Source organism: Somniosus microcephalus, unplaced genomic scaffold, assembly GCF_052327205.1.
Source record: "Somniosus microcephalus isolate GS21.2 unplaced genomic scaffold, FLI_Smic_1.0 unresolved_chr4, whole genome shotgun sequence".
In the NCBI taxonomy this organism is placed as follows: Eukaryota; Metazoa; Chordata; class Chondrichthyes; order Squaliformes; family Somniosidae; genus Somniosus; species Somniosus microcephalus.
The window spans coordinates 14,511,252-14,534,435 of record NW_028225182.1 but is presented as its reverse complement, the minus strand read 5'-3'; the positions used below and the strand labels follow the sequence as shown (position 1 = coordinate 14,534,435).

General features: G+C 43.8%; 10 non-coding genes across 10 annotated transcripts; all 10 read left to right on the top strand.

Annotated features, from left to right (window-relative positions):
• Nucleotides 1-5,624: 5,624 nt before the first annotated feature.
• Nucleotides 5,625-5,696, top strand: trnaq-uug (transfer RNA glutamine (anticodon UUG)). The gene has a single exon. It is a non-coding gene; the product is annotated as a tRNA-Gln (tRNA).
• A 2,642-nt stretch (nt 5,697-8,338) lies between these two features.
• On the top strand, nt 8,339-8,410 carry trnaq-uug (transfer RNA glutamine (anticodon UUG)). The gene has a single exon. It is a non-coding gene; the product is annotated as a tRNA-Gln (tRNA).
• Nucleotides 8,411-9,695: 1,285 nt separating this feature from the next.
• trnaq-uug (transfer RNA glutamine (anticodon UUG)) lies at nt 9,696-9,767 on the top strand. The gene has a single exon. It is a non-coding gene; the product is annotated as a tRNA-Gln (tRNA).
• Nucleotides 9,768-10,374: 607 nt separating this feature from the next.
• Nucleotides 10,375-10,446, top strand: trnaq-uug (transfer RNA glutamine (anticodon UUG)). The gene has a single exon. It is a non-coding gene; the product is annotated as a tRNA-Gln (tRNA).
• A 1,963-nt stretch (nt 10,447-12,409) lies between these two features.
• trnaq-uug (transfer RNA glutamine (anticodon UUG)) lies at nt 12,410-12,481 on the top strand. The gene has a single exon. It is a non-coding gene; the product is annotated as a tRNA-Gln (tRNA).
• A 1,963-nt stretch (nt 12,482-14,444) lies between these two features.
• Nucleotides 14,445-14,516, top strand: trnaq-uug (transfer RNA glutamine (anticodon UUG)). The gene has a single exon. It is a non-coding gene; the product is annotated as a tRNA-Gln (tRNA).
• Nucleotides 14,517-15,794: 1,278 nt separating this feature from the next.
• On the top strand, nt 15,795-15,866 carry trnaq-uug (transfer RNA glutamine (anticodon UUG)). Its single transcript has one exon. It is a non-coding gene; the product is annotated as a tRNA-Gln (tRNA).
• Nucleotides 15,867-16,474: 608 nt separating this feature from the next.
• On the top strand, nt 16,475-16,546 carry trnaq-uug (transfer RNA glutamine (anticodon UUG)). The gene has a single exon. It is a non-coding gene; the product is annotated as a tRNA-Gln (tRNA).
• Nucleotides 16,547-17,832: 1,286 nt separating this feature from the next.
• trnaq-uug (transfer RNA glutamine (anticodon UUG)) lies at nt 17,833-17,904 on the top strand. Its single transcript has one exon. It is a non-coding gene; the product is annotated as a tRNA-Gln (tRNA).
• Nucleotides 17,905-19,865: 1,961 nt separating this feature from the next.
• trnaq-cug (transfer RNA glutamine (anticodon CUG)) lies at nt 19,866-19,938 on the top strand. The gene has a single exon. It is a non-coding gene; the product is annotated as a tRNA-Gln (tRNA).
• The last annotated feature ends 3,246 nt before the right edge of the window (nt 19,939-23,184 follow it).

Here is a 23,184-nt window from a genome sequence, read left to right as displayed (position 1 = left end):
CACATCGTGGACGAAGAGTTTGCGTGATTTAAATTGTCTCTGGGTTGGATTTTTTTTATAACATACCCAGAACCGCAAGAAGTCTGCGTTAAGCTAGGCAGCACTTGGACAACACCGGAATCAAAGAACTTTGTAAAAAAATCGCACACCTTAAGACAGCACATTTTTATTAAAAAAAGGTACTCTTGAGTTTGGTAAATTGCCCAGGGATAAAATGGCCATCAGACTGCATGGCCAAGGACAAAGGGCCTGGAAGCAGCTTTCTGTGTCTGTGAAGCAACGGCAGTCAAATTCTGTCAATCAGAAGGGTAGGTTCCCTCCCTGCAGAGACAATCGATGTTTGTTTACAGAAACTGCAAAAGGCTATTTGCACAAGGGATTAAACCAATTGACTGCGGTTGCAGTGACCACAAGATAATGGGTTTCTGTTTACATAGTAACACAACTCCATTCAAAACCCATCAGGGTGAATGGAGATGGTTCGAAGGCTCAGCACAGACATTTGAAAAGAAACACTTAAACTGAGGAAGGGAACAGTTTAAAATGAATGGGTTTGAAGCACCCATTTCTGGACAATGCGGACAGTTGGATCCCTTTTGCTTTAGCCCAGAAACTTCCGGATCTGGGCGGGAACATTTCGGCCCCAAAACTGGGGTGTAAGAGATAGCTTCTCAGAGGCATCTCTCTCTCTCTGGCTTGCCTCCATGTGCTCTCTACAGTGTGGCAGTCCGTCTGAAGAAGTAACACCAGCAGTTTGCTTTTAAAACACTGGGGTGTTTCTTTACTTCAGGACAGTGAAGATCTCGTGGGACACGCAGCTGGCACTGCAGTGGTGAGCATATATTTTTCTGGTCTTCCACAAGGCAACTTAGGATAGGCTTAGGGGTGGGAGTAAAGTGGGGATTTCATTAGAATTGTATTTTAGTCGATTTCCCTCGTTGTGTCCGTTTTTTTCCTCCCCTCTTTAAGCAATTTTAGCGTGATTACAAGATCGTGTGGTGTAGTTTCTTAGTTTTAATAAAGTTTGACTTTCTTGCATCCAGACCATTTGTCCGTTTTAATATATCATTAATTATAAGTTCCTCCCGTCAGAACTCGAAGGAGGGCTATAGCGATTCGAGACTGCTGATTGGAGCTGGCCAAAGTGCAGTGGCAAAAAGGCTGTCTGACCAGGTAAAGTACCGTAAACCAGGTAAAGGAAGGTAAATTGCCATAAAGCAGGAAAAGAATGCCCGCCTACAATATGAAGGTACACCAAAAAATTAGGAAGGTGGATGCATTTTGGCCTTTATTGCAAGGGGTTTGGAATATAAAAGTGAGGAGTAAGTCTCTCATCCCTGCAATTGTCAGTGCTTTTGTGCCCTGAGGGAATCAGGAAATATGGGGATCGGGTGGGAAAGTGTAGTTGAGGTCGAAGATCAGCCATGATCTAATTGAATGGCGGAGCAGGCTTGAGGGGCTGAAAGGCCTAATCCTGCTCCTGATTCTTATGTTTCTTACATGACAGGGTTAGGGAGTTGGGGTTAATTGGAGTAGGGCTTCCAGACTTCATTGGTTCTCCATTTTAAAGTCCCCACATTGTGGTTTGCAACAAAGCTTAGAGTAATATGCAAGGTAGCTACAGTGGGTTGAACCAGAGGCTAGTGCACACTGAGAAGCTGGGCTGGTAAATCTGTGCTGCTGCAGCGGCACCAAGTGGTGACATAGAGAGTTGCCATTATTCTTATGGACAGAGCAATTTATTGCAGAAAAGTTGGCACAGAAGTGTGACAAAAAAGTGATAGGAAGTTTTGTAGAAAGGACTCTGTCTTTAAGGGGCCCACATTCTCCTTCGCCTCCCTCTTTATCATACTATACCAGTAAAAATTTTTCACAGGTTTATTCTTGCATTCCCTTTCTACAGTGTTTTTGCACCCCTTTGCTGTCCAAAGAGACTCGAGGTTCCATGTACATAGATCAATAAAATCTCATGAACAGGTATGGAAAATAATCAAAAAGGCAAATGGAATGCTGGCCTTAATATCTAGAAAGCTAGAATACAACGGGGCAGAGGTTATGCTGCAGCTATACAAAGCCCTGTTTAGGCCTCAGTTGGAGTATTGTATTCAGTTCTGGGCAGAGTTGTTAGATGGCTGTGATCCTAGGATGGATTAACTATTATATCCTGTAAGTTACGGTTGCCCCATGATCTCATGCCGTTATGCCCAGTGTTCTGTGTTTTGCTGGTCTTGAAACAACTATTAAGTAAATATTAAAGTGATTTATATATACACACATATATATGACACAAATCCACTTTGAATTGACTTCTGACGAGAAGCAGGACTAATTACATTTGATTTCCTTTACATGTTGAGGAACGATAACCTGCTTGATTTAGTTCTCGTACCCGGGCACAATGTCCATAATATGCAAGAATGATTATATCCAAATACTCTCAATATCCCCACGTGCACTTTATATATGTTCAAATGTATCAAATTACTGTATCACTCATTCCATATATGTATCGGTTCAATAAAATGTAATAAAAACATTTCATCTGCGCCAGTTCCTTATTACAAAACCTCCTGTCCCTATTTTGTCACACTTCTGTACCAACTTTTCTGCAATAAATTGCTCTGTCAATAATAATAATGATAAAGGCAACTCTCTATGTCACCAGTTGGTGCCACTGCAGCCGTCCAGATTTACCTGCCCCAGATTCTCATTGTCCACCATTCTCTGGTTCAACCCACTGTAGCTACCTGGCATATTACTCTAAGCTTTTTTGTAAACCACAATGTGGGGACTTTAAAATGGGGACCCAATGATGTCTGGAAGCCCTACACCAATTATCTCCAACTCCGTAACCTGTTACGTATGTTACATAAGAATCAGGAGCTTCGTTTGACTGCACAGCAGATTGCTCAACATTTTCTTTGCAAGCTGCATTCGGCTGGCATACTTGTTGAAATTGAAAGCAGTGCTTCTTGAAACGTAGACATTGCACTTCGTATTCTCGAAAAAAGTTAACAATTGCTTATCTTTCGTGCAGCAGTGCCTTGCAAAGATTATACACATTTTACCTGGCAGTACTGCAATGCAAGCTGCCATGAGCAGTGTGAAAAAGAAGCTGAGATTTGTGAACCGATAGCCATCAAGGCAGCTGCGTGATTTGCACAGAACCGAGGCTTAGCAGAGGGGCAAGTGGGCAAGCTGAAGTTAAGGTTGAGATCAGACCGAGACAAAGTATAATGGTGGCGACGGGAATGTTGTTGATTTTAAGAAAAGATTCTAATGAATTCTTCAGCGACGGTTGCATGGGGTAATGGTGACCACTCTGGACTTTGAGTCCAGCGACCCAAGTTCAAATCTTGGTGGAACCTGAATTCTTGTTGTCCCAGCTGCTGGAAATTTGGGACATACAAGCTTGGCATCTACATACCAACCACGGTTACGGGACCGTTTGCTGCCTGAATCAATGACGGTTGATTTATTGTTCTCGACATCAGATGATAGGCTGAACCTCTCATTCGCAGTTCCAAATAAGCGGGGGGGAAAGATGTGTATTGTCCAGTGCTTCGTTTCACTGCACAGCAGATTGCTCAACATCTTCTTTGCAAGCTGCATTCGGCTGGCATACTTGTTGAAATTGAAAGCAGTGCTTCTTGAAACGTAGACATTGCACTTCGTATTCTCGAAAAAAGTTAACAATTGCTTATCTTTCGTGCAGCAGTGCCTTGCAAAGATTATTCACATTTTACCTGGCAGGACTGCAATACAAGCTGCTATGAGCAGTGTGAAAAAGAAGCAGAGATTTGTGAACCGATAGCCATCAAGGCAGCTGTGTGATTTACTCAGAACCGAGGCTTAGCAGAGGGGAAGTGGGCAAGCTGAAGTTAAGGATGAGACCAGGCCGAGACAAAGTATATTGGTGGTGTGATGAAATACTCCATTCATCACTGCCTGTGACTGTGGTTGGTTTCAGGTTTCAGTTCCCTTACCTCAGTTCCGTCTCCTCACCATTGTATTGTATATTGTAATGTATTGTGTGTAGGGCTCCGCCCATACCTGGCCCCTATGTAAGCAAGCTCAGTCTGGCCTCATATCCAGTACTGCAGACCTCCAGATGGAAGATACCTCTCTCCACTGCATGTTACCTTCTAAGTTAATAAAAGCCTTATTTTATTTCACTAACATCGAGTCTCGGAATTATTGAGGCACATCAGGTGGAGATGGTAATGTTGTTGATTTTGAGAAAAGAATCTAAAGAACTTTTCTGTAACGGATCCATGGTGTAAGGGTGAGCACTCGGGACTCTAAATCCAGCGATCTGAGTTTAAATCTTGGCAGAAGTTGAATTCTTGTTGTCCCAGCTGCTGGAAATTAGGGACATACAAGCTTAGCATCTGCATACCAACCACGGTGACTGGACCGTTTGCTGCGTGAATCAATGACGGTTGATTTATTGTTCTCGACATCAGATGATAGGCTCAACCTCTCATTCCCAGTTCCGAACAAGCGGGGCAGAAAGATGTGCATTGTCCAGTGCTTCGTTTGACTGCACAGCAGATTGCTCAACATTTTCATTGCAAGCTGCATTCGGCTGGCATACTTGCTGAAATTGAAAGCAGTGCTTCTTGAAACGTAGGCATTGCACTTCATATTCTCGAAAAAAGTTAACAATTGCTCATCTTTCGTGCAGCAGTGCCTTGCAAAGATTATACTCATTTTACCTGGCAGGACTGCAATACAAGCTGCTATGAGCAGTGTGAAAAAGAAGCTGAGATTTGTGAACCGATAGCCATCAAGGCAGCTGTGTAATTTGCTCAGAACCGAAGCTTAGCAGAGGGGCAAGTGGGCAAGCTGAAGTTAAGGATGAGACCAGGCCGAGACAAAGTATAATGGTGGAGATGGTAATGTTGTTGATTTTGAGAAAAGAATCTAAGGAACTATTCAGCAAAGGTTCCATGGTGTAATGGTAAGCACTCTGGACTCTGAATCCAGCGATCCAAGTTCAAATATGGGTGGAACCTGAATTCTTGTTGTCCCAGCTGCTGGAAATTTGGGACATACAACCTTGGCATCTGCATACCAACCACGGTTACGGGACCGTTTGCTGCCTGGATCGATGACAGTTGATTTATTGTTCTCGACATGAGATGATAGGCTCAATCTCTCATTCACAGTTCCAAATGAGCGGGGGAGAAAGATGTGTATTGTCCAGTGCTTCGTTTCACTGCACAGCAGATTGCTCAACATTTTCTTTGCAAGCTGCATTCGGCTGGCATATTTGTTGAAATTGAAAGCAGTGCTTCTTGAAACGCAGACATTGCACTTCGTATTCCCGAAAAAAGTTAACAATTGCTTATCTATCGTGCAGCAGTGCCTTGCAAAGATTATTCACATTTTACCTGGCAGGACTGCAATACAAGATGCTATGAGCAGTGTGAAAAAGAAACAGAGATTTGTGAACCGATAGCCATCAAGACAGCTCTGTGATTTACTCAGAACCGAGGCTCAGCAGAGGGGCAAGTGGGCAAGCTGAAGTTAAGGATGAGACCTGGCCGAGACAAAGTATAATGGTGGAGACAGTAATGTTGTTGATTTTAAGAAAATATTCAAATGAATTTATTAGCATAGGTTCCATGGTGTAATGGTGAGCACTCTGGACTTTGCATCCAGCGATCCGAGTTTAAATCTCGGTGGAACCTGAATTCTTGTTGTCCCAGCTGCTGGAAATTTGGGACATACAAGCTTGGCATCTGCATACCAACCACGGTTACGGGACCTTTTGCTGTCTGGATCGATGAAGGTTGATTTATTGTTCTCGACAATAGATGATAGGCTCAACCTCTCATTCCCAGTTCCAAATAAGCGGGGGAGAACGATATGTATTGTCCAGTGCTTCGTTTCACTGCACAGCAGATTTATCAACATTTTCTTTGCAAGCTGCATTCGGCTGGCATACTTGTTGAAATTGAAAGCAGTGCTTCTTGAAATGTAGACATTGCACTTCGTATTCTCGAAAAAAGTTAACAATTGCTTATCTATCGTGCAGCAGTGCCTTGCAAAGATTATTCACATTTTACCTGGCAGGACTGCAATACAAGATGCTATGAGCAGTGTGAAAAAGAAACAGAGATTTGTGAACCGATAGCCATCAAGGCAGCTGTGTGATTTACTCAGACCCGAGGCTTAGCAGAGGGGCAAGTGGGCAAGCTGAAGTTGAGGATGAGACCTGGCCGAGACAAAGTATAATGGTGGAGACGGTAATGTTGTTGATTTTAAGAAAAGATTCAAATGAATTTATCAGCAAAGGTTCCATGATGTAATGGTGAGCCCTCTGGACTTTAAATCCAGCGATCCGAGTTTAAATCTCGGTGGAACCTGAATTCTTGTTGTCCCAGCTGCTGGAAATTTGGGACATACAAGCTTGGTATCTGCATACCAACCACGGTTATGGGACCGTTTGCTGCCTGGATCAATGACGGTTGATTTATTGTTCTCGACATCAGATGATAGGCTCAACCTCTCATTCCCAGTTCCAAATAAGAGGAGGAGAAAGATGTGTGTTCTCCAGTGCTTCGTTTGACTGCACAGCAGATTGCTCAACATTTTCTTTGCAAGCTGCATTCGGCTGGCATACTTGCTGAAATTGAAAGCAGTGCTTCTTGAAAAGTAGGCATTGCACTTCGTATTCTCGAAAAAAGTTAACAATTGCTTATCTTTCGTGCAGCAGTGCCTTGCAAAGATTATACTCATTTTACCTGGCAGGACTGCAATGCAATCTGCCATGAGCAGTGTGAAAAAGAAGCTGAGATTTGTGAACCGATAGCCATCAAGGCAACTGTGTGATTTGCTCAGAACCGAAGCTTAGCATAGGGTCAAGTGGGCAAGCTAAAGTTAAGGATGAGACCAGGACGAGACAAAGTATAATGGTGGAGATGGTAATGTTGTTGATTTTGAGAAAAGAATCTAGGAAACTGTTCAGCAAAGGTTCCATGGTGTAATGGTAAGCACTCTAGGCTCTGAGTCCAGCGATCCAAGTTCAAATCTCGGTGGAACCTGAATTCTTGTTGTCCCAGCTGCTGGAAATTTGGGACATACAAGCTTGGCATCTGCATACCAACCACGATTACAGGACCGTTTGCTGCCTGAATCAATGACGGTTGATTTATTGTTCTCGACATCTGATGATAGGCTCAACCTTTCATTCCCAGTTCCAAATAAGAGGGGGAGAAAGATGTGTGTTGTCCAGTGCTTCGTTTGACTGCACAGCAGATTGCTCAACATTTTCTTTGCAAGCTGCATTCGGCTGGCATACTTGCTGAAATTGAAAGCAGTGCTTCTTGAAACGTAGGCATTGCACTTCGTATTCTTCGAAAAAGTTAACAATTGCTTATCTTTCGTGCAGCAGTGCCTTGCAAAGATTATACTCATTTTACCTGGCAGGACTGCAATGCAATCTGCCATGAGCAGTGTGAAAAAGAAGCTGAGATTTGTGAACCGATAGCCATCAAGGCAGCTGTGTGATTTGCTCAGAACCGAAGCTTCGCAGAGGGGCAAGTGGGGAAGCTGAAGTTAAGGATGAGACCAGGCCGAGACAAAGTGTAATGGTGGAGTTGTGAATGTTGTTGATTTTGAGAAAAGAATCTAAGGAACTGTTCAACAAAGGTTCCATGGTGTAATGGTAAGCACTCTGGACTCTGAATCCAGCGATTCCAAGTTCAAATATGGGTGGAACCTGAATTCTTGTTGTCCCAGCTGCTGGAAATTTGGGACATACAAGCTTGGCATCTGCATACCAACCACGGCTACGGGACCATTTGCTGCCTGGATCGATGACGGTTGATTTATTGTTCTCGACAATAGATGATAGGCTCCACCTCTCATTCCCAGTTCCAAATAAGCGGGGGAGAAAGATGTGTATTGTCCAGTGCTTCGTTTCACTGCACAGCAGGTTTATCAACATTTTCTTTGCAAGCTGCATTCGGCTGGCATACTTGTTGAAATTGAAAGCAGTGCTTCTTGAAACGTAGACATTGCAACTTCGTATTCTCGAAAAAAGTTAACAATTGCTTATCTATCGTGCAGCAGTGCCTTGCAAAGATTATTCACATTTTACCTGGCAGGACTGCAATACAAGATGCTATGAGCAGTGTGAAAAAGAAACAGAGATTTGTGAACCGATAGCCATCAAGGCAGCTGTGTGATTTACTCAGAACCGAGGCTTAGCAGAGGGGCAAGTGGGCAAGCTGAAGTTAACGATGAGACCTGGCCGAGACAAAGTATAATGGTGGAGACAGTAATGTTGTTGATTTTAAGAAAAGATTCAAATGAATTTATCAGCAAAGGTTCCATGGTGTAATGGTGAGCACTCTGGATTTTGAATCCAGCGATCCGAGTTTAAATCTCGGTGGAACCTGAATTCTTGTTGTCCCAGCTGCTGGAAATTTGGGACATACAAGCTTGGCATCTGCATACCAACCACGGTTACGGGACCTTTTGCTGCCTGAATCAATGACGGTTGATTTATTGTTCTCGACATCAGATGATAGGCTCAACCTCTTATTCCCAGTTCCAAATAAGAGGGGGAGAAAGATGTGTGTTGTCCACTGCTTCGTTTGACTGCACAGCAGAATGCTCAACATTTTCATTGCAAGCTGCATTCGGCTGGCATACTTGCTGAAATTGAAAGCAGTGCTTCTTGAAACGTAGGCATTGCACTTCATATTCTCGAAAAAAGTTAACAATTGCTCATCTTTCGTGCAGCAGTGCCTTGCAAAGATTATACTCATTTTACCTGGCAGGACTGCAATACAAGCTGCTATGAGCAGTGTGAAAAAGAAGCTGAGATTTGTGAACCGATAGCCATCAAGGCAGCTGTGTGATTTGCTCAGAACCGAAGCTTAGCAGAGGGGCAAGTGGGCAAGCTGAAGTTAAGGATGAGACCAGGCCGAGACAAAGTATAATGGTGGAGATGGTAATGTTGTTGATTTTGAGAAAAGAATCTAAGGAACTATTCAGCAAAGGTTCCATGGTGTAATGGTAAGCACTCTGGACTCTGAATCCAGCGATTCCAAGTTCAAATATGGGTGGAACCTGAATTCTTGTTGTCCCAGCTGCTGGAAATTTGGGACATACAAGCTTGGCATCTTCATAACAACCACGGTTACGGGGCCGTTTGCTGCCTGGATCAATGACAGTTGATTTATTGTTCTCGACTTCAGATGATAGGCTCAACCTCTCATTCCCAGTTCCAAATGAGCGGGGGAGAAAGATGTGTATTGTCCAGTGCTTCGTTTCACTGCACAGCAGATTGCTCAACATTTTCTTTGCAAGCTGCATTCGGCTGGCATATTTGTTGAAATTGAAAGCAGTGCTTCTTGAAACGTAGACATTGCACTTCGTATTCCCGAAAAAAGTTAACAATTGCTTATCTATCGTGCAGCAGTGCCTTGCAAAGATTATTCACATTTTACCTGGCAGGACTGCAATATAAGATGCTATGAGCAGTGTGAAAAAGAAACAGAGATTTGTGAACCGATAGCCATCAAGTCAGCTCTGTGATTTACTCAGAAACGAGGCTCAGCAGAGGGGCAAGTGGGCAAGCTGAAGTTAAGGATGAGACCTGGCCGAGACAAAGTATAATGGTGGAGACAGTAATGTTGTTGATTTTAAGAAAATATTCAAATGAATTTATTAGCATAGGTTCCATGGTGTAATGGTGAGCACTCTGGACTTTGCATCCAGCGATCCGAGTTTAAATCTCGGTGGAACCTGAATTCTTGTTGTCCCAGCTGCTGGAAATTTGGGACATACAAGCTTGGCATCTGCATACCAACCACGGTTACGGGACCTTTTGCTGCCTGGATCGATGACGGTTGATTTATTGTTCTCGACAATAGATGATAGGCTCCACCTCTCATTCCCAGTTCCAAATAAGCGGGGGAGAAAGATGTGTATTGTCCAGTGCTTCGTTTCACTGCACAGCAGGTTTATCAACATTTACTTTGCAAGCTGCATTCGGCTGGCATTCTTGTTGAAATTGAAAGCAGTGCTTCTTGAAACGTAGACATTGCAACTTCGTATTCTCGAAAAAAGTTAACAATTGCTTATCTATCGTGCAGCAGTGCCTTGCAAAGATTATTCACATTTTACCTGGCAGGACTGCAATACAAGATGCTATGAGCAGTGTGAAAAAGAAACAGAGATTTGTGAACCGATAGCCATCAAGGCAGCTGTGTGATTTACTCAGAACCGAGGCTTAGCAGAGGGGCAAGTGGGCAAGCTGAAGTTAAGGATGAGACCTGGCCGAGACAAAGTATAATGGTGGAGACGGTAATGTTGTTGATTTTAAGAAAAGATTCAAATGAATTTATCAGCAAAGGTTCCATGGTGTAATGGTGAGCACTCTGGACTTTGAATCCAGCGATCCGAGTTTAAATCTCGGTGGAACCTGAATTCTTGTTGTCCCAGCTGCTGGAAATTTGGGACATACAAGCTTGGCATCTGCATACCAACCACGGTTACGGGACCTTTTGCTGCCTGAATCAATGACGGTTGATTTATTGTTCTCGACATCAGATGATAGGCTCAACCTCTCATTCCCAGTTCCAAATAAGAGGGGGAGAAAGATGTGTGTTGTCCAGTGCTTCGTTTGACTGCACAGCAGATTGCTCAACATTTTCTTTGTAAGCTGCATTCGGCTGGCATACTTGCTGAAATTGAAAGCAGTGCTTCTTGAAACGTAGGCATTGCACTTCGTATTCTTCGAAAAAGTTAACAATTGCTTATCTTTCGTGCAGCAGTGCCTTGCAAATAATAATACTCATTTTACCTGGCAGGACTGCAATGCAATCTGCCATGAGCAGTGTGAAAAAGAAGCTGAGATTTGTGAACCGATAGCCATCAAGGCAGCTGTGTGATTTGCTCAGAACCGAAGCTTAGCAGAGGGGCAAGTGGGCAAGCTGAAGTTAAGGATGAGACCAGGCCGAGACAAAGTATAATGGTGGAGATGGTAATGTTGTTGATTTTGAGAAAAGAATCTAGTAAACTATTCAGCAAAGGTTCCGTGGTGTAATGGTAAGCACTCTGGGCTCTGAATCCAGCGATCCGAGTTCAAATCTCGGTGGAAACTGAATTATTCTTGTCCCAGCTGCTGGAAATTTGGGACACACAAGCTTGGCATCTGCGTACCAACTACGGTTACGGGACCGTTTGCTGCCTGAATCAATGACGGTTGATTTATTGTTCTCGACATCAGATGATAGGCTCAATCTCTCATTCCCAGTTCCAAATGAGCGGGGGAGAAAGATATGTATTGTCCAGTGCTTCGTTTCACTGCACAGCAGATTGCTCAACATTTTCTTTGCAAGCTGCATTCGGCTGGCATATTTGTTGAAATTGAAAGCAGTGCTTCTTGAAACGTAGACATTGCACTTCGTATTCCCGAAAAAAGTTAACAATTGCTTATCTATCGTGCAGCAGTGCCTTGCAAAGATTATTCACATTTTACCTGGCAGGACTGCAATACAAGATGCTATGAGCAGTGTGAAAAAGAAGCTGAGATTTGTGAACCGATAGCCATCAAGGCAGCTGTGTGATTTGCTCAGAACCGAAGCTTCGCAGTTGGGTAAGTGGGCAAGCTGAAGTTAAGGATGAGACCAGGCCGAGACAAAGTATAATGGTGGAGATGGTAATGTTGTTGATTTTGAGAAAAGAATCTAGCAAAATGTTCAGCAAAGGTTCCATGGTGTGATGGCAAACAGTCTGGGCTCTGAATCCAGCGATCCGAGTTCAAATCTCGGTGGAAACTGAATTCTTGTTGTCTCAGCTGCTGGAAATTTGGGACATGCAAGCTTGGCATCTGCATAACAACCACGGTTACGGGACCGTTTGCTGCCTGAATCAATGACGGTTGATTTATTGTTCTCGACATCAGATGATAGGCTCAACCTCTCATTCCCAGTTCCAAATAAGATGGGGAGAAAGATGTGTGTTGTCCAGTGCTTCCTTTCACTGCACAGCAGATTGCTCAACATTTTCTTTGCAAGCTGCATTCGGCTGGCATACTTGCTGAAATTGAAAGCAGTGCTTCTTGAAACGTAGGCATTGCACTTCGTATTCTTCGAAAAAGTTAACAATTGCTTATCTTTCGTGCAGCAGTGCCTTGCAAAGATTATACTCATTTTACCTGGCAGGACTGCAATGCAATCTGCCATGAGCAGTGTGAAAAAGAAGCTGAGATTTGTGAACCGATAGCCATCAAGGCAGCTGTGTGATTTGCTCAGAACCGAAGCTTAGCAGAGGGGCAAGTGGGCAAGCTGAAGTTAAGGATGAGACCAGGCCGAGACAAAGTATAATGGTGGAGTTGTGAATGTTGTTGATTTTGAGGAAAGAATCTACGGAAGTGTTCAACAAACGTTCCATGGTGTAATGGTAAGCATTCTGGACTTTGAATCCAGCGATCCGAGTTCAAATCTCGGTGGAACCTGAATTCTTGTTGTCCGAGCTGCTGGAAATTTGGGACATACAAGCTTGGCATCTGCATACCAACCACGGTTACGGGACGGTTTGCTGCCTGAATCAATGACGGTTGATTTATTGTTCTCGACATCAGATGATAGGCTCAACCTCTCATTCCCAGTTCCAAATAAGAGGGGGAGAAAGATGTGTATTGTCCAGTGCTTCGTTTGACTGCACAGCAGATTGCTCAACATTTTCTTTGCAAGCTGCATTCGGCTGACATATTTGCTGAAATTGAAAGCAGTGCTTCTTGAAACGTAGGCTTTGCACTTCGTATTCTTCGAAAAAGTTAACAATTGCTTATCTTTCGTGCAGCAGTGCCTTGCAAAGATTATACTCATTTTACCTGGCAGGACTGCAATGCAATCTGCCATGAGCAGTGTGAAAAAGAAGCTGAGATTTGTGAACTGATAGCCATCAAGGCAGCTGTGTGATTTGCTCAGAACCGAAGCTTAGCAGAGGGGCAAGTGGGCAAGCTGAAGTTAAGGATGAGACCAGGCCGAGACAAAGTTTAATGGTGGAGTTGTGAATGTTGTTGATTTTGAGAAAAGAATCTAAGCAACTGTTCAACAAAGGTTCCATGATGTAATGGTAAGCACTCTGAACTTTGAATCCAGCGATCCGAGTTCAAATCTTGGTGGAACCTGAATTCTTGTTATCCCAGCTGCTGGAAATTTGGGACAGACAAGCTTGGCATCTGCATACCAACCACGGTTACGGGACAGTTTGCTGCCTGAATCGATGACGGTTGATTTATTGTACTCGACATCAGATGATCGGCTCAACCTCTTATTCCCAGTTCCAAATAAGAGGGGGAGAAAGATGTGTGTTGTCCACTGCTTCGTTTGACTGCACAGCAGAATGCTCAACATTTTCATTGCAAGCAGCATTCGGCTGGCATACTTGCTGAAATTGAAAGCAGTGCTTCTTGAAACGTAGGCATTGCACTTCATATTCTCGAAAAAAGTTCACAATTGCTCATCTTTCGTGCAGCAGTGCCTTGCAAAGATTATACTCATTTTACCTGGCAGGACTGCAATAGAAGCTGCTATGAGCAGTGTGAAAAAGAAGCTGAGATTTGTGAACCGATAGCCATCAAGGCAGCTGTGTGATTTGATCAGAACCGAAGCTTAGCAAAGGGGCAAGTGGGCTAGCTGAAGTTAAGGATGAGACCAGGCCGAGACAAAGTATAATGGTGGAGATGGTAATGTTGTTGATCTTGAGAAAAGAATCTAAGGAACTATTCAGCAAAGGTTCCATGGTGTAATGGTAAGCACTCTGGACTCTGAATCCAGCGATTCCAAGTTCAAATATGGGTGGAACCTGAATTCTTGTTGTCCCAGCTGCTGGAAATTTGGGACATGCAACCTTGGCATCTGCATACCAACCACGGTTACGGGACCGTTTGCTGCCTGAATCAATGACGGTTGATTTGTTGTTCTCGACATCAGATGATAGGCTCAACCTCTCATTCCCAATTCCAAATAAGAGGGGGAGAAAGATGTGTGTTGTCCAGTGCTTCGTTTGACTGCACAGCAGATTGCTCAACATTTTCTTTGCAAGGTGCATTCGGCTGGCATACTTGCTGAAATTGAAAGCAGTGCTTCTTGAAAAGTAGGCATTGCACTTCGTATTCTCGAAAAAAGTTAACAATTGCTTATCTATCGTGCAGCAGTGCCTTGCAAAGATTATTCACATTTTACCTGGCAGGACTGCAATACAAGATGCTATGAGCAGTGTGAAAAAGAAACAGAGATTTGTGAACCGATAGCCATCAAGGCAGCTGTGTGATTTACTCAGAACCGAGGCTTAGCAGAGGGGCAAGTGGGCAAGCTGAAGTTAAGGATGAGACCTGGCCGAGACAAAGTATAATGGTGGAGACGGTAATGTTGTTGATTTTAAGAAAAGATTCAAATGAATTTATCAGCAAAGGTTCCATGGTGTAATGGTGAGCACTCTGGACTTTGAATCCAGCGATCCGAGTTTAAATCTCGGTGGAACCTGAATTCTTGTTGTCCCAGCTGCTGGAAATTTGGGACAAACAAGCTTGGCATCTGCATACCAACCACGGTGAAGGGACCGTTTGCTGCCTGAATCAATAACGGTTGATTTATTGTTCTCGACATCAGATGATAGGCTCAACCTCTCATTCCCAGTTCTAAATAAGAGGGGGAGAAAGATGTGTGTTGTCCAGTGCTTCGTTTGACTGCACAGCAGATTGCTCAACATTTTCTTTGCAAGCTGCATTCGGCTGGCATACTTGCTGAAATTGAAAGCAGTGCTTCTTGAAAAGTAGGCATTGCACTTCGTATTCTCGAAAAAAGTTAACAATTGCTTATCTTTCGTGCAGCAGTGCCTTGCAAAGATTATACTCATTTTACCTGGCAGGACTGCAATGCAATCTGCCATGAGCAGTGTGAAAAAGAAGCTGAGATTTGTGAACCGATAGCCATCAAGGCAACTGTGTGATTTGCTCAGAACCGAAGCTTAGCATAGGGTCAAGTGGGCAAGCTAAAGTTAAGGATGAGACCAGGCCGAGACAAAGTATAATGGTGGAGATGGTAATGTTGTTGATTTTGAGAAAAGAATCTGGGAAACTGTTTAGCAAAGGTTCCATGGTGTAATGGTAAGCACTCTGGGCTCTGAATCCAGCGATTCCAAGTTCAAATATTGGTGGAACCTGAATTCTTGTTGTCCCAGCTGCTGGAAATTTGGGACAGACAACCTTGGCATCTGCATACCAACCACGGTTACGGGACCGTTTGCTGCCTGGATCGATGATTTATTGTTCTCGACATCAGATGATAGGCTCAACCTCTCATTCCCAGTTCCAAATAAGCGGGGGAGAAAGATGTGTATTGTCCAGTGCTTCGTTTCACTGCACAGCAGATTTATCAACATTTTCTTTGCAAGCTGCATTCGGCTGGCATACTTGTTGAAATTGAAAGCAGTGCTTCTTGAAACGTAGACATTGCACTTCGTATTCTCGAAAAAAGTTAACAATTGCTTATCTATCGTGCAGCAGTGCCTTGCAAAGATTATTCACATTTTACCTGGCAGGAGTGCAATACAAGATGCTATGAGCAGTGTGAAAAAGAAACAGAGATTTGTGAACCGATGGCCATCAAGGCAGCTGTGTGATTTACTCAGAACCGAGGCTTAGCAGAGGGGCAAGTGGGCAAGCTGAAGTTAAGGATGAGACCTGGCCGAGACAAAGTATAATGGTGGAGACGGTAATGTTGTTGATTTTAAGAAAAGATTCAAATGAATTTATCAGCAAAGGTTCCATGGTGTAATGGTGAGCACTCTGGACTTTGAATCCAGCGATCCGAGTTTAAATCTCGGTGAAACCTGAATTCTTGTTGTCCCAGCTGCTGGAAATTTGGGACATACAAGCTTGGCATCTGCATACCAACCACGGCTACGGGACCATTTGCTGCCTGAATCAATGACGGTTGATTTATTGTTCTCGACATCAGATGAGATAGGCTCAACCTCTCATTCCCAGTTCCAAATAAGAGGGGGAGAAAAATGTGTGTTGTCCAGTGCTTCGTTTGACTGCACAGCAGATTGCTCAACATTTTCATTGCAAGCTGCATTCGGCTGGCATATTTGCTGAAATTGAAAGCAGTGCTTCTTGAAACGTAGGAATTGCACTTCGTATTCTTCGAAAAAGTTAACAATTGCTTATCTTTCGTGCAGCAGTGCCTTGCAAAGATTATACTCATTTTACCTGGCAGGACTGCAATGCAATCTGCCATGAGCAGTGTGAAAAAGAAGCTGAGATTTGTGAACCGATAGCCATCAAGGCAGCTGTGTGATTTGCTCAGAACGGAAGCTTAGCAGAGGGGCAAGTGGGCAAGCTGAAGTTAAGGATGAGACCAGGCCGAGACAAAGTATAATGGTGGAGTTGTGAATGTTGTTGATTTTAAGAAAAGAATCAAATGAATTTATCAGCAAAGGTTCCATGGTGTAATGGTGAGCACTCTGGACTTTGAATCCAGCGATCCGAGTTTAAATCTCGGTGGAACCTTAATTCTTGTTGTCCCAGCTGCTGGAAATTTGGGACATACAAGCTTGGCATCTGCATACCAACCACGGTTACGGGACCGTTTGCTGCCTGAATCAATGACGGTTGATTTATTGTTCTCGACATCAGATGAGATAGGCTCAACCTCTCATTCCCAGTTCCAAATAAGAGGGGGAGAAAGATGTGTGTTGTCCAGTGCTTCGTTTGACTGCACAGCAGATTGCTCAACATTTTCATTGCAAGCTGCATTCGGCTGGCATATTTGCTGAAATTGAAAGCAGTGCTTCTTGAAACGTAGGAATTGCACTTCGTATTCTTCGAAAAAGTTAACAATTGCTTATCTTTCGTGCAGCAGTGCCTTGCAAAGATTATACTCATTTTACCTGGCAGGACTGCAATGCAATCTGCCATGAGCAGTGTGAAAAAGAAGCTGAGATTTGTGAACCGATAGCCATCAAGGCAGCTGTGTGATTTGCTCAGAACCGAAGCTTAGCAGAGGGGCAAGTGGGCAAGCTAAAGTTAAGGATGAGACCAGGCCGAGACAAAGTACAATGGTGGAGATGGTAATGTTGTTGATTTTGAGAAAAGAATCTAGGAAACTGTTCAGCAAAGGTTCCATGGTGTAATGGTAAGCACTCTGAGCTCTGAATCCAGCGATCCGAGTTCAAATCTCGGTAAAACCTGAATTCTTGTTGTCCCAGCTGCTGGAAATTTGGGACATGCAAGCTTGGCATCTGCATACCAACCACGGTTACGGGAACGTTTGCTGCCTGAATCAATGACGGTTGATTTATTGTTCTCGACATCAGATGATAGGCTCAACCTCTCAATCCCAGTTCCAAATAAGAGGGGGAGAAAGATGTGTGTTGTCCAGTGCTTCGTTTGACTGCACAGCAGATTGCTCAACATTTTCTTTGCAAGCTGCATTCGGCTGGCATACTTGCTGAAATTGAAAGCAGTGCTTCTTGAAACGTAGGCATTGCACTTCGTATTCTTCGAAAAAGTTAACAATTGCTTATCTTTCGTGCAGCAGTGCCTTGCAAAGATTATACTCATTTTACCTGGCAGGACTGCAAGGCAATCTGCCATGAGCAGTGTGAAAAAGAAGCTGAGATTTGTGAACCGATAGCCATCAAGGCAGCTGTGTGATTTGCTCAGAACCGAAGCTCAGCAGAGGGGCACGTGGGCAAGCTGAAGTTAAGGATGAGACCAGGCCGAGACAAAGTATAATGGTGGAGACGGTAATGTTGTTGATTTTAAGAAAAGATTCAAATGTATTTATCAGCAAAGGTTCCATGGTGTAATGGTGAGCACTCTGGACTTTGAATCCAGCGATCCGAGTTTAAATCTCGGTGGAACCTGAATTCTTGTTGTCCCAGCTGCTGGAAATTTGAGACATACAAGCTTGGCATCTGCATACCAACCACAATTACGGGACCGTTTGCTGCCTGAATCAATGACGGTTGATTTATTGTTCTCGACATCAGATGATAGGCTCAACCTCTCATTCACAGTTCCAAATAAGAGGGGGAGAAAGATGTGTGTTGTCCAGTGCTTAGTTTGACTGCACAGCAGATTGCTCAACATTTTCTTTGCAAGCTGCATTCGGCTGGCATACTTGCTGAAATTGAAAGCAGTGCTTCTTGAAAAGTAGGCATTGCACTTCGTATTCTCGAAAAAAGTTAACAATTGCTTATCTTTCGTGCAGCAGTGCCTTGCAAAGATTATACTCATTTTACCTGGCAGGACTGCAATACAAGATGCTATGAGCAGTGTGAAAAAGAAACAGAGATTTGTGAACCGATAGCCATCAAGGCAGCTGTGTGATTTACTCAGAACCGAGGCTTAGCAGAGGGGCAAGTGGGCAAGCTGAAGTTAAGGATGAGACCTGGCCGAGACAAAGTATAATGGTGGAGACGGTAATGTTGTTGATTTTAAGAAAAGATTCAAATGAATTTATCAGCAAAGGTTCCATGGTGTAATGGTGAGCACTCTGGACTTTAAATCCAGCGATCCGAGTTTAAATCTCGGTGGAACCTGAATTCTTGTTGTCCCAGCTGCTGGAAATTTGGGACATACAAGCTTGGCATCTGCATACCAACCACGGTTACGGGACCGTTTGCTGCCTGAATCAATGACGGTTGATTTATTGTTCTCGACATCAGATGATAGGCTCAATCTCGCATTCCCAGTTCCAAATAAGAGGGGGAGAAAGATGTGTGTTGTCCAGTGCTTCGTTTGACTGCACAGCAGATTGCTCAACATTTTCTTTGCAAGCTGCATTTGGCTGGCATACTTGCTGAAATTGAAACAGTGCTTCTTGAAACGTAGGCATTGCACTTCGTATTCTTCGAAAAAGTTAACAATTGCTTATCTTTCGTGCAGCAGTGCCTTGCAAAGATTATACTCATTTTACCTGGCTGGACTGCAATGCAATCTGCCATGAGCAGTGTGAAAAAGAAGCTGAGATTTGTGAACCGATAGCCATCAAGGCAGCTGTGTGATTTGCTTAGAACCGAAGCTTAGCAGAGGGGCAAGTGGGCAAGCTGAAGTTGAGGATGTGACCAGGCCGAGACAAAGTATAATGGTGGAGATGGCAATGTTGTTGATTTTGAGAAAAGAATCAAGGGAACTGTTCAGCAAAGGTTCCATGGTGTAATGGTAAGCACTCTGGGCTCTGTATCCAGCGATCCGAGTTCAAATCTCGGTGCAACCTGAATTCTTGTTGTCCCAGCTGCTGGAAATTTGGGACATACAAGCTTGGCATCTGCATGCCAACCACGGTTACGGGACCGTTTGCTGCCTGAATCGATGACGATTGATTTATTGTTCTCGACATCAGATGATAGGCTCAACCTCTTATTCCCAGTTCCAAATAAGAGGGGGAGAAAGATGTGCGTTGTCCACTGCTTCGTTTGACTGCACAGCAGAATGCTCAACATTTTCATTGTAAGCTGCATTCGGCTGGCATACTTGCTGAAATTGAAAGCAGTGCTTCTTGAAACGGAGGCATTGCACTTCATATTCTCGAAAACAGTTAACAATTGCTCATTTTTCGTGCAGCAGTGCCTTGCAAAGATTATACTCATTTTACCTGGCAGGACTGCAATACAAGCTGCTATGAGCAGTGTGAAAAAGAAGCTGAGATTTGTGAACCGATAGCCATCAAGGCAGCTGTGTGATTTGCTCAGAACCGAAGCTTAGCAGAGGGGCAAGTGGGCAAGCTGAAGTTAAGGATGAGACCAGGCCGAGACAAAGTATAATGGTGGAGATGGTAATGTTGTTGATTTTGAGAAAAGAATCTAAGGAACTATTCAGCAAAGGTTCCATGGTGTAATGGTAAGCACTCTGGACTCTGAATCCAGTCGATCCGAGTTTAAATCTCGGTGGAACCTGATTTCTTGTTGTCCCAGCTGCTGGAAATTTGGGACATACAAGCTTGGCATCTTCATAACAACCACGGTTACGGGGCCGTTTGCTGCCTGGATCAATGAAAGTTGATTTATTGTTCTCGACATCAGATGATAGGCTCAACCTCTCATTCCCAGTTCCAAATAAGAGGAGGAGAATGATCTGTGTTGTCCAGTGCTTCGTTTGACTGCACAGCAGATTGCTCAACATTTTCTTTGCAAGCTGCATTCGGCTGGCATACTTGCTGAAATTGAAAGCAGTGCTTCTTGAAAAGTAGGCATTACACTTCGTATTCTCGAAAAAAGTTAACAATTGCTTATCTTTCGTGCAGCAGTGCCTTGCAAAGATTATACTCATTTTACCTGGCAGGACTGCAATGCAATCTGCCATGAGCAGTGTGAATAAGAAGCTGAGATTTGTGAACCGATAGCCATCAAGGCAACTGTGTGATTTGCTCAGAACCGAAGCTTAGCAGAGTGTCAAGTGCGCAAGCTAAAGTTAAGGATGAGACCAGGCCGAGACAAAGTATAATGGTGGAGATGGTAATGTTGTTGATTTTGAGAAAAGAATCTAGGAAACTGTTCAGCAAAGGTTCCATGGTGTAATGGTAAACACTATGGGCTCTTAATCCAGCGATCCGAGTTCAAATCTCGATATAGCCTGAAATCTTGTTGTCCCAGCTGCTGGAAATTTGGGACATACAAGCTTGGCATCTGCATACCAACCACGGTTACGGGACCGTTTGCTGCCTGAATCAATGACAGTTGATTTATTGTTCTCGACATCAGATGATAGGCTCAACCTCTCATTCCCAGTTCCAAATAAGACGGGGAGAAAGATGTGTGTTGTCCAGTGCTTCGTTTGACTGCACAGCAGATTGCTCAACATTTTCTTTGCAAGCTGCATTCGGCTGGCATACTTGCTGAAATTGAAAGCAGTGCTCCTTGAAACGTAGGCATTGCACTTCGTATTCTTCGAAAAAGTTAACAATTGCTATCTTTCGTGCAGCAGTGCCTTGCAAAGATTATACTCAGTTTACCTGGCAGGACTGCAATGCAATCTGCCATGAGCAGTGTAAAAAAGAAGCTGAGATTTGTGAACCGATAGCCATCAAGGCAGCTGTGTCATTTGCTCAGAACCGAAGCTTAGCAGAGGGGCAAGTGGGCAAGCTGAAGTTAAGGATGAGACCAGGCCAGAGACAAAGTATAATGGTGGAGATGGTAATGTTGTTGATTTTGAGAAAATAAGCTGGGAATCTGTTCAGCCAAGGTTCCATGGTGTAATGGTAAGCACTCTGAGTTCTGAATCCAGCGATCCGAGTTTAATTCTCGGTGGAAACTGAATTCTTGTTGTCCCAGCTGCTGGAAATTTGGGACATACAAGCTTGGCATCTGCATACCAACCACGGTTACGGGACCGTTTTCTGCCTGAATCGATGACGGTTGATTTATTGTTCTCGACATCAGATGATAGGCTCAACCTCTTATTCCCAGTTCCAAATAAGAGGGGGAGAAAGATGTGTGTTCGTCCACTGCTTCGTTTGACTGCACAGCAGAATGCTCAACATTTTCATTGCAAGCTGCATTCGGCTGGCATACTTGCTGAAATTGAAAGCAGTGCTTCTTGAAACGTAGGCATTGCACTTCATATTCTCGAAAAAAGTTAACAATTGCTCATCTTTCGTGCAGCAGTGCCTTGCAAAGATTATACTCATTTTACCTGGCAGGACTGCAATACAAGCTGCTATGAGCAGTGTGAAAAAGAAGCTGAGATTTGTGAACCGATAGCCATCAAGGCAGCTGTGTGATTTGCTCAGAACCGAAGCTTAGCAGAGGGGCAAGTGGGCAAACTGAAGTTAAGGATAAGACCAGGCCGAGACAAAGTATAATGGTGGAGATGGTAATGTTGTTGATTTTGAGAAAAGAATCTAAGGAACTATTCAGCAAAGGTTCCATGGTGTAATGGTAAGCACTCTGGACTCTGAACCCAACGATTCCAAGTTCAAATATGGGTGGAACCTGAATTCTTGTTGTCCCAGCTGCTGGAAATTTTGGGACATACAAGCTTGGCATCTGCGTACCAACCACGGTTACGGGACCGTTTGCTGCCTGAATCGATGATGGTTGATTTATTGTTCTCGACATCAGCTGATAAGCTCAACCTCTTATTCCCAGTTCCAAATAAGAGGGGGAGAAAGATGTTTGTTCGTCCACTGCTTCGTTTGACTGCACAGCAGGATGCTCAAAACTTTCATTGCAAGCTGCATTCGGCTGGCATTCTTGCTGAAATTGAAAGCAGTGCTTCTTGAAACGTAGGCATTGCACTTCATATTCTCGAAATAGTTAACAATTGCTCATCTTTCGTGCAGCAGTGCCTTGCAAAGATTATACTCATTTTACCTGGCAGGACTGCAATACAAGCTGCTATGAGCAGTGTGAAAAAGAAGCTGAGATTTGTGAACCGATAGCCATCAAGGCAGCTGTGTGATTTGCTCAGAACCGAAGCTTAGCAGAGGGGCAAGTGGGCAAGCTGAAGTTAAGGATGAGACCAGGCCGAGACAAAGTATAATGGTGGAGATGGTAATGTTGTTGATTTTGAGAAAAGAATCTAAGGAACTATTCAGCAAAGGTTCCATGGTGTAATGGTAAGCACTCTGGACTCTGAACCCAGCGATTCCAAGTTCAAATATGGGAGGAACCTGAATTCTTGTTGTCCCAGCTGCTGGAAATTTGGGACATACAAGCTTGTCATCTACGTACCAACCACGGTTACGGGACCGTTTGCTGCCTGAATCGATGACGGTTGATTTATTGTTCTCGACATCAGCTGATAGGCTCAACCTCTTATTCCCAGTTCCAAATAAGAGGGGGAGAAAGATGTTTGTTCGTTTGACTGCACAGCAGAATGCTCAACATTTTCATTGCAAGCTGCATTCGGCTGGCATACTTGCTGAAATTGAAAGCAGTGCTTCTTGAAACGTAGGCATTGCACTTCATATTCTCGAAAAAAGTTAACAATTGCTCATCTTTCGTGCAGCAGTGCCTTGCAAAGATTATACTCATTTTACCTGGCAGGACTGCAATACAAGCTGCTATGAGCAGTGTGAAAAAGAAGCTGAGATTTGTGAACCGATAGCCATCAAGGCAGCTGTGTGATTTGCTCAGAACCGAAGCTTAGCAGAGGGGCAAGTGGGCAAGCTGAAGTTAAGGATGAGACCAGGCCGAGACAAA